We start from the raw sequence: 16,608 nt of genomic DNA, 5'->3' as shown, positions 1-16,608 counted from the left end.
TAACAGGGCAAATCATAGATCTCAGAGGAGGGAATTTAGTGATGGCTTGGCTGTGGGTGGTGTAGGAAAGGAGGTGTCAGCATTAACTAGAAAACAGTTAGAAGAGGGAGATGAAAAGATGGTGTTTGAAAATACCAACTTTGAAAGGACTGAGATCTTCAAGTGCAGAAGTAGAGTGAGTAGAGATTATATAGGCCTGAAAGAGAGAAGTGAGAGGTCAGGCCTGGCAATACACATTTGTGGTTTCCTCAACAAGTGGATATTATTTGAGGCCATGGGAAGGATAACATCACCAGTGAGAAACAAAGATGACTTAGGACTGTGCTCTGGAGAGTTCTAAAATTCTATGATCAGGTCAATGATTCAGCTGAATTGAGAAGAAAAAGCCAAGGGCAGAAGGAAAACAAATAGAACATGGTGACACAGCCACGTAACCATTTTAGGAGAGAGATAAGGCAGCATAATCTAATCTTTGGCTGGCTTTACCTTTAAACTAAGGCACTGTTTCCTGATGCCTCAGTTTCCTCTATTATCCTTACTTATAACAATACCCACCCCATTCTTCTGAAAACTGAGTATTGGCAAAGTTGTCATATAGAAGTACCAGAGACCTTGGGAGGGTCTCTGTGCTACACAACTCCAGAGGTAACCCTTCACAATGAATGCAGTATGAATGGGGCCTACTAGAGCCATACAGCCCAGTGCAGCAACCTTCTTGAGATGCCATTTGTCCACAACAAATTTGTGTACTCTACAGGTGGTCTTCTGGGCAAATGAATATTAGATGTTAACAAATATCCAACCCTTGAGCTGAAAAAGACAACAGGACTGAGTCAGCTGTCAGGGGATACTACTAAAGAATGGTCCCTTTGCTCTTTGCCAAAACCAAGCCATCCTTCTAAATGTGGACAGGGTCATTCTACCTTCTAGGGTTAAAGTGACACTTGGTACTCTTGACTTGATATTTCCTTGAAAGAATTGACTGGAATTCTTCCTTCTTTCAGGCTCTGCCAAAGAGAAGTTCAGACTCCTTCTCTAGTAGCTTCAAAGAGCTCCTGGTTTGACCTTTGCGGGTTGTTGACACCAGCATCAGCAATTGCATCCTGAACAAACAGATCCAAATAAACAGATCAAGCATGTCTCTTCCTCTAGTTTGAGAGTCCTCAAGACCTGCTTTCTGATGCTGTCTAGGTTAGAGTGGCAGATGGGGTCCATCTACCAGTTGTGGCTTCTCCATGAGTGCTTGGCCTTTAGTCCTTGTGAGCTTTGTGACCTTTGACTTTAAATTAAAGGTTATGCTGGATAACTTCTTGGCTTCCTTTCCCCTGATGACTCCTCTCGACCCCCTTGGGTGTTCACCATGGAGGCCAAAAACCCTGCCTTTGAATAGATTTATAGATCCCGGGGCTATGGAGAAAATGCTAAAGAATCACACCATGGCAGGAACAAACTGCATTCTGTATTACATGTGGGCAGAACACTAGAGAACTTACGCTGGGGCGACAGGGTGTCCACAACAGTATCAAAGAGCACATAGTCCTTTTGATTGCCAGATGCTGTCAGTCACTAGGAAAAGAGCACTCACATTTAAAGAAATGCATTTGGGGCAACTCAGGGAGTTCCAAAAACCAGTGAGGGTACAGAAAAGAAAATGGAACCAATGGAAAAATGGATGAAATGTATTCTACTCAGGCTAAGTGGCAGAAAGTTAAAAGACCTACACCTAGGTCTAAAGGGATATTGAATCTGGAACCCAGGGATTGTTTAAGTGAGTGACTTGTGAATTTATACTTTCCATGTTCATGAGCTAATCATTTTATGCTATTTTATTATATTAAAGTTTTTATACCCTACAGTTACTCTCATTTTACCCCTGACAAGCAGCAAAATATAAAATCCTTTTTGTGCATTTTAGGTAGATTTTTTCTGTTATCATTGATGTACAATTACATGAAGAATATTATGTTTACTAGGGTCCCCAATTCACCAAGTCCCCCCCACAAACCCCATTACAGTCACTGTTCATCAGCATAGTAAGATGTTATAGATCACTACTTGTCTTCTCTGTGTTGCACAAACCACCCCATTCCCCCCCCACCTTATACATGCTAATCATAATACCCCTTTCTTCTTCCCCACCCTTATCCCTCCCTTCCCTCCCATTCTCCCCAGTCACTTTCCCTTTGGTAACTGTTAGTCCATTATTGGGTTCTGAGATTCTGCTGCTGTTTTGTTCCTTCAGTTTTTCTTTGTTCTTATACTCCGCAGATGGGTGAAATCATTTGGCATTTGTCTTTCTCCACTTGCCTTATTTCACTGAGCATAATACCCTCTAATTCCATCCATGTTGTTGCAAATGGTAGGATTTGTTTTCTTCTTATGGTTGAATAATATTCCATTGTGTATATGTACCACATCTTCTTTAACCATTCATCTACTGATGGACACTTAGGTTGCTTCCATTTCCTGGCTATTGTAAATAGTGCTGTGATAAATATAGGGGTACATCTGTCTTTTTCGAACTGGGATGCTGCATTCTTAGGATAAATTCCTAGAAGTGGAATTCCTGGGTCAAATGGTATTTCTATTTTGAGCTTTTTGAGGAAACTCCATACTGCTTTCCACAACGGTTGAACTAATTTACATTCCCACCAGCAGTGTAGGAGGGTTCCCCTTTCTCCACAACCTCGCCAACATTTGTTGTTGTTTGTCTTTTGGATGGTAGCCATCCTTACTGGTGTGAGGTGATATCTCATTGTCGTTTTAGTTTACATTTCTCTGATAACTAGCGATGTGGAGCATCTTTTCATGTATCTGTTGGCCATCTGAGTTTATTCTTTCGAGAACTGTCTGCTCAGCTCCTCTGCCCATTATTTAATTGGATTATTTGCTTTTTGTTTGTTGAGGTGCATTAGCTCTTTATATATTTTGGATGTCAAGCCTTTATTGGATTTGTCATTTACGAATAAAATCTCCCATACTATAGGGTACATTTTGTTCTATTGATGGTGTCCTTTGCTGTACAGAAGCTTTTCAGCTTGATGTAGTCCCACTTGTTCATTTTTGCTTTTGTTTTCCTAGCCTGGGGAGATATGTTCATGAAGAAGTCGCTTATGTTTATGTCCAAAAGATATTTGCCTATGTTTTTACCTAAGAGTTTTATGGTTTCATGATTTACATTCAGGTCTTTGATCCATTTTGAATTGACTATTGTGTATGGGGTTAGACAGTGATCCAGTTTCATTCTCTTACATGTAGCTGTCCAGTTTTGCCAGCACCAACTGTTGAAGAGACCATCATTTCCCCATTGTATGTCCATGGCTCCTTTATCGTATATTAATTGACCATATAAATTTCAGTTAATGTCTGGAGTCTCTATTCTGTTCCACTGGTCTGTAGCTCTGTTCTTGTGCCAGTACCTAATTGATCTCTATTTTAATTTGGCCATTGATCCATTGATTATTTAGGAGCATGTTATTAAGCCTCCATGTGTTCGTGAGCCTTTTTGCTTTCTTTGTACAATTTGTTTCTAGTTTTATACCTTTGTGGTCTGAAAAGTTGGTTGGTAGAATTTCAATCTTTTGAGATTTACTGAGGCTCTTTTTGTGGCCTAGTATGTGGTCTATTCTGGAGAATGTTCCATATGCACTTGAGAAGAATGTGTATCCTGCTGCTTTTGGGTGTAGAGTTTTATAGATGTCTATTAGGTCCGTCTGTTCTAGTGTGTTGTTCAGTGCCTCTGTGTCCTTACTTATTTTCTGTCCAGTGGATGTATCCTTTGGAGTGAGTGGTGTGTTAAACTCTCCTAAAATGAGTGCATTGCATTCTATTTCCTCCTTTAGTTCTGTTAGTGTTTGTTTCACATATGCTGGTGCTCCTGTGTTGGGTGTATATATATTTATAATGGTTATATCCTCTTGTTGGGCTGAGCCCTTTATCATTATGTAATGTGCTTCTTTATCTCTTGTTACTTTCTTTGTTTTGGAGTGTATTTTGTCTGATACTAGTACTGCAACACCTGCTTTTTTCTCCCTATTGTTTTCATGAAATATCTTTTTCCATCCCTTGACTTTTAGTCTGTGCATGTCTTGGTGTTTAAGGTGAGTTTCTTGTAAGCAGCATACAAATGGGTCTTGCTTTTTTATCCATTCTATTACTCTGTGTCTTTTGATTGGTGCATTCAGTCCATTTACATTTAGGGTGATTATTGAAAGATATGAGCTTATTGCCATTACAGGCTTTAGATTCGTGGTTACCAAAGGTTCAAGGTTAGCTTCTTTAGTATCTTACTGTCTAACTTAACTCTCTTATTGAGCTATTATAAACCCTGTCTGGTGATTCTTTTCTTCTCTCCCTTCTCTCCCTCCTCCGTTCTTTATATGTTGGTTGTTTTATTCTGTGCTCTTTTGTGCTTCCTTTAACTGCTTTTATGGGTAGTTGATTTTATTTTTGGCCTTTAGTTAGTATTCGGTTGGTCTGCTTTCTTTGCTGTGATTTCATTTTCTCTGGTGACATCTAGTTAGTCTTAGGAGTGCTCCCATGTAGGCCAGTCCCTATAAAATACCCTGTAGTGGTGGTTTGTGGGAGGCAAATTCCCTCAACTTTTGCTTGTCTTGGAATTGTTTAATCCCTCCTTCATATTTAAATGATAATCGTGCTGGATACAGTATCCTTGGTTCAAGGCCCTTCTGTTTCATTGCATTAAATATATCATGCCATTCTCTTCTGGCTTGTAAGGTTTCTGTTGAGAAGTCTGATGGGTTTTCCTTTGTAGGTGACCTTTTTCCTCTCTAGCTGCCTTTAAAACTCTGTCCTTGTCCTTGATCTTTGCCTTTTAAAATATTATGTGTCTTGGTGTAGTCCTCCTTAGGTCCCTTCTGTTGGGAGTTCTGTGTACTTCCGTGTCTGATCGATTATTTCCTCCCCCAGTTTAGGGAAGTTTTCAGCCATTATTTCTTCAAAGACACTTTCTATCCCTTTTTCTCTCTCTTCTTCTTCTGGTACCCCTATAATGTGATATTGTTCCTTTTGGATTGGTCACACAGTTCTCTTAATATTGTTTCATTCCTGGAGATCCTTTTATCTCTCTCTGCGTCAGCTTCTATGCATTCCTGTTCTCTGGTTTCTATTCCATCAATGGCCTCTTGCATCTTATCCATTCTGCTTATAAATCCTTCCAGAGATGGTTTCATTTCTGTAATCTCCCTCCGGAAATCATCCCTTAGCTCTTGCATATTTCTCTGCAGCTCCATCAGCATGGTTATGACCTTTATTTTGAATTCTTTTTCAGGAAGATTGGTTAGGTCTATATCCTTCTCAGGGGCTGACTCTGTGATTTTGGTCTATATCAAATTCTTCTGCCTTTTCATGGCTATAGAGGTAGTTGTGCAGAGCTGGTGCATGTGTCAGTTGGGAGAACATCCCTTCTTGCTGGTTTGTGGCCTTCCTCTCCTGGGAGAACAGTGACCTCTACAGGCTTGTGATGGGCAACTGCATGCAGACGGGGCCTCTGATTCTTGCCCAGCTGCTGTGGAGTTAAGCTCTGTGATTGTTGCGGGCATCATCGTCCTCAGTCTGCTGCTCCAATATGGCGTAGCCACGTCATAGGGGCAACAGGCGGAAGGCTGTTTATCACCGTGAGGGGCCTCCGAGCTGTGCTGCAGCCCAGGGAGTTAGGGTGCCCACAGTTCCCTGGGATTCCCAACTGCTGGGCTAAGTGTCCTGGGACGCTTCCACCCAGCTGTGTTGACCCTGTCCCTTTAAGACTTTCAAAAAGCACTTGCTTTTCTTTGTCCCAAGGGCGCTAGCTGTGAGGACCCACTCACAGGTCTTACTGTCCTGTTTCCCTAGTATTCAGCACCCCACACCCTGTGTGTCTGTGCTCTGGTGCAGATGGCTAGGGCTGGCTATTTAGCAGTCCTGGGTTCCCTCTCCCTCCCCGCTCTGACTCCTCTTCTCCTGCCAGGAGCTGGGGTGAGGGGCGCTCAGGTCCCATAAGACTGCAGCTTGTATCTTACCCCCTTTGCGAGGCACTGGGTTCTCACAGGTGTGGATGTAGTCTGGCTGTTGTCCTGTGTCTTCTGGTCTCTCTTTTAGAAATAGTTGTATTTGTTGTATTTTCAACAATATATATGGTTTTGGGTGGAGATTTCCACTGCTCTACTCATGCCGCCATCTTGGCTCCCCATTTTAGTTAGATTTTATAGACCAAAATCTTGGATTCTTTTTTCCATTCCAGCAAGTAAGGAAGAATGAGAGTATTTCTCCCTGGAGAAGCCTATAAATTTTCTGCTCTTCAATCTAAACATCATTTTCCCTGTACCTCTGGTGTCTTAAGAAGTGGCAGCTAAATTTATAGTGTTGTCAGTAACATTGCTTATAACAGTACTGAGGCCAAGAGAAGCAAGGAAATTGCCAGTTGGTCACAGGTGCACCAGTGTAGGATCCCACACATGATTTAAGAAGCTGAACCACTTTTGTGCAGCTGGTCTCAAGGTAATTCTCTTAGTTTAAACAAAATCTAAAATGGATCTGAATGGTTTCTTGGTGAGCCCATTTGCCTCTTACTGCCTGACCTTGATTCATGGATGCAATGAGTCTTGTCTTTTAGATGATATGTATTCTGCCTACAGCCACCAGCAAGGACAAGCAAGAAATTCAGGAAAAGACAGAGTGTGGATTAAGTATCAGCTCCAAGGTCCACCTCACTCTATAGAAACTCAAATGACACTTTTACAGAGCCTTCATTTAAAAATGGAGAAAACTGCTGCTATATAGAAAGGAATAAGAATGTAGAAAATCATTCAACATGTAGGCTCTGATGAATAGCTTAAAGCAATCTTTGCTCCTGCCTAATGTGTGGTTAAGTAAATAGCAAACTGTTCCATAGAGGAAATTACTTAATGATTACTTTATTCAATAGAAATAACCATGTGCTGTTTAGGAGGAAAAAGGCCCTTATGTTAATTAGGGAATCATGCAAATAATTGTCACTCCTCTAAAGTGCAAACCACAAGGTAAAACCCAATGCCACCTGCCAGGGACCAAGAGGAGATTGAGGAAAAGCTTCACTTAACCAACGGCTTGGCTTCTGTTAATTGAAGCAGTTCACAATGTGTCATTAACCAGGAGATAGGTCAACACCCAGGCATGTAAGGCTTGCAAATTTAAACTCATCCGGATTTACCAAATGTCATTTAATAGGGACAAATTGCCAACTGAACCATTCATTGTTCTTTCAGCTATCCTGGTGCATACATTCCATCCTGTTCAGCCTATGCCAGGAAATCAATCAGGTTGGAGGCCATGAATTGACAAAGGTGACATTGCAGGAGATGCTGAAAGGCTAAATGTTTCATGTATTAGCTCGTATGAAAAACTTTCAAAAGAAAAGCAGATTAAGGGTGTTGGAACTTTTTCCATCAAAGCATAGACACATGCATGCACACACACACTGGTTTTTTCCCTGCTTTCAGTGGTCCACTTCAAGAGTCCAAAGTGTAAGGTAGAAAGAAAAGAGCAATACTCTATACATGCAAAGATATTCAATGATAAAGCATCTAAGAGGGCAAGTTACATGAATTACGTCTAGCTACAATTTACCCATCCAAATAGCTGCCCAGGATCTGGGACTATCATTACCTGTGTACAAGTTCCAAGAGGAGAAAAAGGATTGATAATCATTTCACTTCTTGCTCACAAAAGGGACAAATGAGCAATACTTAGTCATTAGCTAACAGGATACATCCAGAAAGACTTAAGAAGGTCCCATTAATACTCCACTAGTAAATTATACCTCGGTTTTAACAATACTATATTAAGGCCCACAAGTCATTAAAATTCAAGCTCTTCAATTCAATCACCATTAAAGGTTTGCAAAATCACCAGACTCCCTCATCCCTAATTTCATTTTCACTTTTCCAAACTAGAAATAAAGAATCTCCTTATAGCCAGTAACATATCATTATGAACCTGAAAATTTATTTTTCCATACAAAATTAAGGGGAGTTAGATTATTATTCCCTTCTCTTATGACTGGAGAAATGTCCAAGACCTTGCTCTTGCTGATTATATTTTAGCCAGTCTTTTCTGTGCTTCCCTTGCACCTTCTGTGAGATACTACATTCCATGGCTAAGGGCTCCAGCTCAAAAGCCACTGCAATGAAGTAAGAATACTTTTAAAAAGGTTTCTTGGAATAATATATTTCTTTTAATTGCAGGACACAAATTGGATAATTTAACTGAGTGAATGGATGAAATAGAGAGAGAGAGGCTATCTGACCACACTTCTTACCTCTGCATCCTGAGAATCCTGAAAGACAAGGGTTTCTATTATTCCTTTTGGATCAGGGATAGTGGTGGTTGTCCTCTTTATTGTCATTCCTTCTTCTTTCCCTGAAAATAAAGCACAAGAGAGAGAAGAAAACACCCAACAATTGATTTTTTGGACACTTAAGTTGCAATCCAGGGGCAAAGTATATATTTAAGATTTTGTCTGAAAAAGTACAAGTTATCATCTGCTACCCCAATGATTCAACATCAGAAGCATATATCACCAGGCACAAAAAGGAAAAATACAAAACAGGAACTCTAAGGAAACTCAAGCCACACATTTCATTTCTAAACATAAGCTTCATAACTTTAAATGTTTATTGGGAATAAAATGATGACAACAGGAAGCATTTAATAACTACGCTTTCAAAATCTACCTGATTAGACTCATTTTCTTCATTCCCTGAAATTACAATTTCAGGTTAAGTGATTTTAACCCCTTCCACACGATGACACTTAAGACAGGTGTGACTATCAGTGTTTATTTACTGTTAATGTTCTTATAAAAGTGATGTAGGGACAAACACTGGAGAGACTTTCCATGTGTGCTGTTAGCCAATTATTTTTGCTATACCACCTATGACATAATGGTTATTTCACTAGATTGTCATCATGAGATTGTGGTTGATTACCAACTTGAAATATTGCATCGCAAAAGTGTTTTTAGTAGTGGGTAAGATTGTATCTTCAGCTCCAAGTCCCCTCTCAGTGAGTAATCAGATTGCAGCATTTGACATTACAATTCTTGCAAACACCCTATAACTGAGCAAACATTCTTCTAAGTCATCTACTTAGATTGTATTTTTAAACTTATGGTACTCCTAAGAATGGCTGAGTCTAGTCTACTCATTTTTATAATTAAATTTATCTTTAATCTTCCCCTTATCTCTGGGGGACTGTGCACTGATCCTGTAGACCAGTGATTTCAAACTCTTTATTAAAACCAAAAAAAACTCTTTAGAGAACTGTCTATTCAGCTCCTCTGCCCATTTTTAATTGGATTATTTGCTTTTTGTTTGTTGAGGCATGTGAGCTCTTTATATACTTTGGATGTCAATCCTTTATCGGATCTGTCATTTATGAATAGGTCTCCTGCACAACACAGAGAAGACAAGTAGTGATTTTACAGCATCTTACTATGCAGATGGACAGTGACTGTGAAGGGGTATGTGGGGGGGACTTGGTGAAGGGGGGAACCTAGTAAACATAATGTTCTTTCTGTAACTGTAGATTAATAATATCAAAATTCTAAAAAAGCATTTAAAAACAAAAAAAACAAAAAAACTCCTTTCTTACAAACAAATAAGTAAATAAATTGCAATAAATAAGAAAAAAGAGGAGCTACTCTACTGAGAATACCAGCTTTTTAACGACATTCCTTCTTGTATCCTCTTCCCTGTGCCCCCTACTAAATGTAAGAGGGAGTTATCTTCCCAGTGCCTTGGGAAGACCTTGCCCGAGGCACTCCACAAGACCTTAGAAGTAAGGAAAAAATGAGTGAATAGCTGCATGTCCAATAAAAGGACACATTTAGGGTACAGAATTGTCAATATAAATTAATTCAGAGAATTTGTGCACCATGCTGTTTGAAAGGAAACTTTCTTTCCCTTCCTTCCTTTCTTCCTTCCTTCCTTTCTTTCTTTCTTTCTTTCCCTCTTTCTTTCTTTCTTTCTTTCTTTCTTTCTTTCTTTCTTTCTTTCTTTCTTTCTTTCTTTCTTTCTTTCTTTCTTTCTTTCTTTCTTTCTTTCTCTTTTCTTTTCTTTCTTTCTCTTTCTTTCTTTCTCTCTTTCTTTCTCTTTTTTTTTCTTTCTTTTTTTCTTTTTCTTTTTCTTTCTTTCTTTCTTTCTTTCTTTTTTTCTTTCTTTCTTTCTTTTTTTCTTTCTTTCTTTCTTTTTTTCTTTCTTTCTTTCTTTCTTTCTTTTTTTCTTTCTTCTTCTTTCCTTCTTCCTCTCTCTCTCTCTCTCTCTCCTCTTCTTTTTTTGTGGGAAGTATGTGGTTTAGTTACAGGTTGAGTTTGTTCTCCTTGGTTCTTGTCCCTGCTGCAGCAAAGAATTGAAAGGCAGAGACACAATAGCAAAGCAGACCAAAAGTTTTATATGAATACACTTCAAGGGAGGAGTGGGCCAGAGTCAAGGTAAAGAAAGGCACCAAACTTTTAGGGAAGGTCTATTTATCACAACATAGGTGGGAGGCACTTCTTTGATTGACAGGGTGAGGTCATTTGATTGACAGCTCTAGTTATACACCTATTCCTCTTAGTGCACATGTCTTTTCCCAAAATGCACACAGAAAATCCCATGGTCGGGGGAGGGAGCAAAACCACAATTTTATTTTAATGATATTATGGGGAGGTGTGGTTTGGGTGGTCTTAGTTGTGTTCCATTGTGCCTGCTTCGGGATGTGGTTGAGACTAGTTTGGCCTGGTCCTGATAGGCAGGAAGTTATCTCTGTGCAAATCCTTTGTTGTCTCCACATGGAGCTCCCTACCTGGGAAGAGTTTGGGAATTTTTTTCCTTGAACCTTAATTTCTCCAGCCCTGGCTGTTCTGGTCTATCTTTCTACCTAACAGCATTTTTTCAGATATATGACTATGCCAAAGAAACGTGAAAAGTGTCAGCTGGACTTGGGAAGAGAAAGACTATTGTAGTCTGATCAGACATCCTTCATACATACTGCTTATTGTCGAATGACTGTGCTCCTAATTCCAATAGCTTGTTAGCAATTGGGCTCCTACGTTCATATGTAGGAACAGAGAATACAGCAATACCATCCAAAGTGGCCCCAGCAATATTGGCCAAAGACGACAAGAGAGATGACGATGAGAACTAGATGGACTGGTACAGACATGACTGGCTCTGCCTAACCGCCCCCGCCACTGCAGCCTTCCTTAGTCCCACCCCCAGAACCATAGCAACAGTTGCTGGGAGTCCTAGCACCCAGAAAGGACCAGCTGCTGTGCTCTGGTGGGTTCTCAGTAGGCATGTGGAGCCCAGTGATGTCAGTGCCAGTCTCCCTGTCAGCATGACAGATTCCTCCCAAACCCCATTGCACACTGTCAACTGAGGGACTGTTAGGTAGAAAGATAGACATGAGCAACTGGGGAAAGGGGAAGATAAGGTTCAAGGAAAAAAATGCCCAAAATATGCCCAGATGGGGACCCCATGTGAAGACAACAAAGGGCAGGGAGATAACTTCTTTGCCCACTGGGACCAGGCTGAACTGGTCCCAACCTGAACCCAATGCCCAATGTAGGTGCAACTGTTGGGAGGAGTTCGGTTTGGGGATGCAGGTAAGTCAGAGCACAAGGTGAGGAAGGAATTCATTAAAGTGAGAGTGTTAGGGAATGATAGAATAGAATAATGAAGGAAGTTCATTGAACAGCTACTCAGCATGGGGCACAACCCCTGCTAAGTCCTCAAGCCAGTGTTACCTGGCATCCAGTGTCTGCTTGGATGTGCAATGCATGTGAACTTAGTCCCTACCACCCCAGGTTTTGGGGGAGCTGCAGAGCACTGGGTGGAGTAAGATTATGTTCTGTGAACTTCCTGTAGGTGAAGAAAGTAGACTTTCAGGCAGGCTACTAAAGAGCATGACTGTAAACTGCAGTTCCTGGTCACCTAGGTGACAGTAATTTGCAAGCCCACAACTGAGCTCTCAGTGGCCCCTCCCTACTTGTTGGAGATAGGACAGAGAGACTGAAGGTTTAAGCTGAAATCCGGAGGATTAGAATGACAAACCAAAGGAACAAAAAATGCTTACCTCTGGAAAAGCGCAGAGACAAAACTTTTAAGTTGAACAGTGAGAAGTTTATTTAAGGAAAGAAAAGGAGCACACTTGGAGAAAGGGGAGTGTGGGCTGCCCCAGAGAAGAGGCGCCCCTAAAAGGTTGGGAAAAGTCAAAGATGCACTTACAAAGTGCAAGTGACCTCAGAGAGAGGAACGCCCTGAAAGGTTGAGGGTGCCCCCTTTTAAGGATTTTTCAGGAATGTGAATGAGGGCTGGGGGTGCAGACTTGTTAAGTGGTCCCTTAATGTTTAAAAATAAAAACACATAAAATTTACTCCCCTGATTTCTCCCTGAGATACCAGCATCTTGGTTTGGGAGCATATTGATGCCTGGGTTCTTATTCATGAAGCTGAAGAATGAACTTCACAAACACTCAAGGTAGGAGAGCAAGGTACAGGCTTTTATTTAGAAATAAAGTGAGAGAATAGAGCTCCTGGCTCACATCAGGAGGCGACAAGAGAACCCCTAGTGGTGCATTGTTTAGGGGGTTTTATAGGCAGTTGAGGATTTTTTGAGAACATCAAAAAAAAGGCTTAGGGGTGTGGACTTGTACCACCTGCCCTGTCCTCAAGGTGAGCTGGGTCATAGTCTGATTGCTAGGGCTGACAGCGGAGTCACCGGTTATGCTGATACCCTTGCAGAACACTCAAACATTCCAGGCCAAGTTGCTCCTGGCTTTTTTACCTTTAACTGATCTCACTGAAGATGTCTATATCTTTATCCTAGAGAATTAGTGTGACCTTGACTTTGCATATTGCTTAGCACAGAGTTTCAGTAGGGACTTCTTTGCCCATTGTTACATTGCTCTGACTGTAAATATTCTACCCTGTTTTTCCAGAGGACTTCACCCTACTCTGACTACACCCATGATCCCTGTCTCAATATCAAACAAGACCACCTGCTCAGCCCCCAAGATGGGCTGAGTTACTGTCTGTTTGCTAAAGAGTAAGTTAAGAGCCTTACTTCTTAACTTCCTGGGTTTCCAAATACAATCTTATCTTTAAGATGGAATCTTTCCTGCCTTTTACTACGTTGTTTACAGGCTGGGCCTGCATGCTAAATCAGTTGTCCAGGTTGCAAATTACTTGATTAGGGCTGAAGGAGAGACAAACAGCATATGGGTAAAGTATAAAAAATAAGCTGGGCTTGCATGATTAACATAGTAAAGACATGGGCTAGGCTGAGGTACCCTCCTTTATCTGGAGAATATTCAAACATTCCAGGACAAGTTACTCCTGGCTTTTTTAGCTTTAATTGATTAACTCATTAACTCTGGGTCTTTTTTTAGTGGGCTTTTCTGGCCTTATTCTCTTTCCACCCAACTCATATCTATTTTCCTGCCTAACACAAACAAAACTAAGAACCACCCAAACCACACCTCATCATAATCTCATTAAAATAAAATTATGGTTTTGCTCACCCCCACCACCACCTCGATGGGCTTTTCTGTGTGCATCAAATAACCTCACCTTGTCAATCAAAGAAATGCCTCCTAGCTAGGCAGTGATAAATAGATGTTCCCCGAAAAGTTCAGTGCCTTTGTCCGTGTAACTCTAGGGAGAGGAAATCCCGGGGCAAAATACCTCTAAAGCTGAAATCAGTCAAGAAGAAATATAGTTTAAAACCCGTTTATTGCTTACAAACTGCGGTCCAGGGCTGCTGTCTCTTTCCTGCTCTGGCAGAAGCAAGCAAAACCTCCCCCAACCTCTCAGGTTCAGAGAAGCCCTCAGTCGCCCAGGTAATTACCCATTGACATGGAGATGAACTACTCTGCCACCCTTTGGAATGCCTGTTCATATGGAGATGCCCTAAAGCCAGGCGAGAGATTCTGGAATATTACAATTTTACCCAGTCTACCTGGACTCTGGCGTGCTCCTCCCTTGGAGCATTTTAAAATAAGACTTTCACTCTGCTTCACTATTTTGTCTCGGCATTTCAATTCTCTGTTTCAGCAGGGAAAAGAACCCAGGAGAACGAACTGAACCGGTAACATATTTGGTGCTGTGACTCAGATCGCTACTCCTGGTAAGCTGCATGCACCTCGCACCCCTGGCTGGAGGCACTCACTACCTACCTACCTATTTTCTGGAAATCCTCCCCCTCCTTCTCTGTCTCTTGCTGACAAAATAGCTGCCACCTGCGGGCACAGGTCGAGCACTTAAATGCCATTAAGGTGCTCACTGCAAGGAAGACTCCTTTGACAACATAATTCGGTCACGGAATGGGGAAGATTGCCCTAGGCACCCTGCCACCTGCAAGACAATGGCCCTGAAATGGAGGCACACTGTAAAATCACCCAACTCCAACCCCACGGCAAATCCCCAAGCAGAATTTAATATGTTCATGTGTTAGGCAGACCAAACTGAACAGGATGAAAAGGAGAAAGGGCCCCAGGAAGATGACTCAGGGAGTTAATCAAATAGAGCCAGAAAGCCAGAGATGACTCAAATGGTTAATCAGATGAAGCGACAGGGTCCAAGAGTGATTCAGGAAATGTCCAGGGTCTCCCCAGATAAGAAACATCAGAGGCACAGGCACAGCACAGCCCGCCCCCATTTCACAATCAGAACAAGCCTAGAGAGCTGACAGCTGTCAATCAAAGACCTCCCTGCCCTGCCAAAACCCCATAAAAGAAGCCTCAGAAAGAACATACGGTCCTGTCTTATCTTAAGCAGGCCCGCTCTGTTATTCTATGCAGAGTGTATTAAAACTTACTTTGCTTTCTTGACTTTGGTCTCTCATCTCACTATATCTGACTTCCCTGTGGCACCTAGCTGAGTCCTTTCCTTCCTAACACATGCAAGAGACTTTCTTTTCTGTGTTCTCGAATGTCTCCTACTCACTGTATTTCTTTTTTTCCCCTCCTCTTTGCTTTATGTGTTATCTGCCAGTCAGCTAATCAGACCCTTACGATTGCTATCAAAAGTTTGGGCACAGGACTGCCAGTTAAAAGTCAGTAGGATGGTCACAGATCTCAAGACTCCCCTGACAGGCTTCCCTCTGAACTGTTCTGGGGCGATCCCCAGAGACCCTCATCTCATGATCCTCTTGGCTGCAAAATGTCCACTGGACCCAGACAGAGGCAGTACCCTGCTTGTGCTCACCTTGCAAATAATCCCTCCCTAGGAGGCAGGTCATAATTGAGTCCTTGGGAATATTGCGCAGAGTGGCCCAAGATTTCTCCCTTTACTCTCTTCTTCACCAGCAACTCCCTGCCAGGAGCTAAGAGACTTCTGACTTGCCTTGATTCTATGACATTTTGTCCCTTTTCGTGCTCAGAGATCTTTCTATTGTCAAGTCTGCTCTATTTTCTGTTTAGGGGGGAACAGAGACATTAACTCTTCATGGGATCTACAGGTCCAACTTAACACCAACCTCCTATTGCAAGCAACATAGCCTAGGGCCAAAACCTCTTCCCCGCCACAGCAGCTTTTTTTCTCATGGCTGCCTTAGCCCCTCAGGTGACAGTAGATGACCTTTCCCAACTAATTTGGTGGTCTTTCTGGGCCCAGAAATACCTGGACTCAGGCCTCTTCCTCTTGGCCCCCGATGAGGCTCTCAGACATCCAGGAGGCTTGCCTGGCCAGAACCGTCCCTTTATGCCTTTTGCTGACTTTGGGAGCTCAGCTGAGAGCTGCCTCCCTCCTTTCCTTCCACCTTTACCATGGGACCTGTAGCTACCGCCAAAACCTTGATCAATAAGAGACCCAGCAGGTATGGAGACTAAAGTTTCCTTGATGATCAGTCCCCTAGTATCCTATTCTCCCATTTCCTTTGCATATGATTTGAATGGCCCCACCCCTACCCCTTCCAATAAGAGCAAACAATCAAAGATAATACCCACTCAATGCAGTGCTACCACTTAATGTGTGAGGTCACTAGGGAACTCTGGAGCCAGGATCATTGCCCTTGAGGATGCTGTCCCTCTAGCAGATTGCAAGAGATTCTTTTAATGGCTGCCCCCCAACCTGGGGATGTCTAAGAGGTACCACATGGACTCTCTACCTTTGATCACTAGCCTTGTCCTACTTGAGTGCTAGAGCTCCTCCCCCAGGTTGGATCTAGATACATGGGAACCAATGGCAGTGAAAAGGTACCATTTCACTGGCTGTCATGAATTCAGTAGGCAGAGACATCTTTCCAGAGCACTGTTTGGCACTAGACATACAATAGGCCACCAAGTGATGACCCCAGGATGCCAGGTTCTCTCACTCACTAGTCCTTCTTCCCTCCGTTCCTCATGGGGAACCAACACTCGGTTCCCTGTGATAGCCCCTTGGGTTGCATCCTCAGACACTGGGAACACTTTGACCCCCAGGCCCTTAGGAGATCAAGGCTCAAATTCTTCTACATGACAGGCTAGCCACAATACAAACTCCCTAGTGGGGAAAATTGGCCCCCAGAGAGAGCCTAAATTATAACACCATCCTGCAATTAGACCTGTTTTGCAAACAGCAGGGTAAATGGCCAGAGGTTCCCTATATCTAGGCCT

At 42.1% G+C, this 16,608-nt stretch overlaps 1 long non-coding RNA gene across 1 annotated transcript in view; it reads right to left on the bottom strand.

The window, feature by feature from the left end:
* The window catches only part of LOC140847495 (uncharacterized), a 298,189-nt gene that overhangs the window by 270,263 nt on the left and 11,318 nt on the right, over positions 1 to 16,608 (bottom strand). Inside the window, exon 2 of the long non-coding RNA XR_012127559.1 lies at positions 8,294 to 8,394. This is a non-coding gene — a long non-coding RNA (uncharacterized lncRNA). The remainder of the gene's footprint in view (positions 1 to 8,293; positions 8,395 to 16,608) is intronic.

The sequence above is a fragment of the Manis javanica genome, chromosome X (genome assembly GCF_040802235.1).
Source record: "Manis javanica isolate MJ-LG chromosome X, MJ_LKY, whole genome shotgun sequence".
NCBI lineage: Eukaryota > Metazoa > Chordata > Mammalia > Pholidota > Manidae > Manis > Manis javanica.
This window is presented reverse-complemented; position numbering and strand designations above follow the sequence as displayed.